At 43.3% G+C, this 2,589-nt stretch overlaps 1 pseudogene across 1 annotated transcript; it reads left to right on the forward strand.

Moving 5' to 3' along the window:
• The first annotated feature begins 1,051 nt into the window (after positions 1-1,051).
• LOC311601436 (spindlin-1-like) lies at positions 1,052-1,849 on the forward strand (annotated as a pseudogene). Its single transcript has one exon. The product of its transcript is annotated as a spindlin-1-like (transcript).
• Positions 1,850-2,589: the final 740 nt, after the last annotated feature.

The raw sequence follows: 2,589 nt of genomic DNA on the forward strand, positions 1-2,589 counted from the left end.
GTACATATCTAAAAATTCAAAGATAACATCTGTTTAGGAGAGAGACGATGTGAAGTTTGTCTCTCTGGATTTGGGTTACCTAAATTATAATGATTGCAATAGAGAAGAGATTTATACAGGATCCACAACCGTTCAAAGAACAGAGGAGACCAGAGTGCACTGTTCTAAATGGGACATCTATATCACACCTCCTTTTCCCATGGCTTAGGCATCACCTTGGAAGAGTAAGCTGAAAGACTATAAAAGTTAAACCATATTGCATACCTGTAGCAAAACAGTAGTTGCCTGAGACAACAGGACTGTGGCAATATGAACCCACAATGGCTATAAATGGATGCACAAGATCAAGCCATGGGTGGAAGAGAGTCTCATGAAGTCCCTCTAGCTAAAGATCTATCAGAAATTTATGGCTTCTGGGAGAATTTGAGTGAATTTTCTTTTAAGATTCATCTCCTGAATGGCTTCCTACACACCAGTAGATGGTCCTACACCCAGGCACATGTAGACAACTCTAAATGAATTCACCTTTAATCCCAGCACTCAGGAGGCAGAGGCAGGTGGACCTCTATCAGTTCAAGGCCAGACAGATCCACAGAGTGAGTCTAGGACAGCCAAGGCTACACAGAGAAGCCCTGTCTTGAAAAACCAAAGAAGAAGAAAAGAAGCAGGAGGAGGAGGAGGAGGAGGAGGAGGAAGAGAAGGGGGAGAGGAGGGTGGAGGAAGGAAGGAAGGAAAGAAGGAAGGAAGGAAAAAGGAAAGAAGGGAAAGGAGAGTGGCAGCTATGGCAAGGAGTGGGGGTGGGGAGGAGGAGGAGGAGGCGTTCTCTGGCTCTGGCTGGGCCTGCAGGGAGCAAGAAGGAGCCAAGGTAGCCAGCGGGCAGCCTTGGTGGCCAACACAGTGCATGGGATTCCACAGGTTTTTGCTTAACTTGTAAAAGAGACACCTGGATATTAGATCAACGGGAACACTGACCTGTGGGAAGCTTCCTGTCTGAGGATACTAGATTTTCACCCTAATCCAGCAGCTCTTCTGCTCACATAAATACAGATGAATGAAGACCACGTTCGAGAAGACACCTGGCCAGCAGTCCAGAGATGATGCAGGCCATGCTGGAGCATCTGCAAACACGATCAAGAAGAGGGCATCTAACAACCACAAAACAAACAAACATTGGACCAGTGTGAGGTCAAGCAAACCTGTGTCCCAGCCCCAGTGGAACATCGTTGGCTTCAGTATCCAGTATGGGTGGAGAGAGGACAACAGCCCTGTCACCCAGTGGAAGGAGACTGTCTTGGACCAGGTGCCTGCAAATTCATTCCTGTATCTTATAAAGTCTGATGGATTGACTGTGTTTATGGACTAGAACTTATTGAAGATGAAAGAGTTTCTGCACTTGAAGTCCTCCTTGGTAGAGTTGTAACATCTTGAATCAGTGATACACACTTAGTGGGCACAATGATTGACAAAGCAGTGGAGCACATGTTTGAAACAGAGGATGGCTCTAAAGATGAGTGGAGGTGATGGGCTTGGAATGGGCACCTGTCATGAACACACAGTTTTACATCACCTATGAGAAAGACCCTGTCTTGTACATGTACCAGCTCCTAGATGATTACAAAGAAAGCGATCTTCCCATCCTGCCCAATCCAGTGATTTGCCTCCAGCAGAAAGAGAGCCAGGAGAAGTTGTGGACAGCCTGGTAGGCAAGCAAGAGGAATATGCCAGAGAAGATGGCTAGAAAAGGGCTGGAATGGTCATCCATCAAGGAGAGGCCAAACCCTCTATCTATTTCATCAAGTTTGATGATAACTTCTATATTTACATCTATGATTTGGTGAAAATATCCTAGATGTCATCACAAACTTTTCCAAATTTGTGGAAATATTAAAGTATAATTTGTAGACATAGAGATTTGATTGCTTTGCAGTTTAATAAAAGCTTAGATGTCCCTGCTGATGTGGTTCTGAACAGGGCAGCACAGTGCAGACTGATTTGAACACAAGGCAGCTGTGAAGGGAGTCCTTCCTCTTCAAAGCTTCTGTGTGAGGGGATCCTCCCTTTTACAAGAAGGCTGTCTGTTGGGAGTGACAAACAAGGTGGTAAAAGTTAAGCTAGTCTCATAGTCATTTAAATCTGGATAGATTGTAATAATTTTCCCCTTCATCTGATACTGTCTTACTCTTTTCCACAATGCAAGCATAGTTTGTTAGTTTTATTACTGATTTTTGAGACATTATGTATCTATATAGCTACCTGTCTAGCTCTGCATCTGTGTGCCTATGTATATACTATACACACAGAGAGGCACTCACTACTGGCACTCCTTTCCTTGACCCAAGTGACTCATATTTATAATGGGCCTGCTCTTTGTTTAAAAGTAATATTGGGCACAGGAAAGACATTATGTTGTTTCAGAAGTCAAAATTTCACAAAACCATTTCAATCTGGAGGCTTTTAGCTACGAGTCCAGGTATAAATTAGCCATAAATAATCCAAAAAAAAAAACCACAGTAGAATTTAGTAAACTGTTGAGAAATCTTGGCAAAAGGCTGCCTTCTATTCTACACTTTGTTTTATGTGGTTTTGTTA

Source organism: Acomys minous, assembly GCF_964271855.1.
Source record: "Acomys minous genome assembly, chromosome: 7".
In the NCBI taxonomy this organism is placed as follows: Eukaryota; Metazoa; Chordata; class Mammalia; order Rodentia; family Muridae; genus Acomys; species Acomys minous.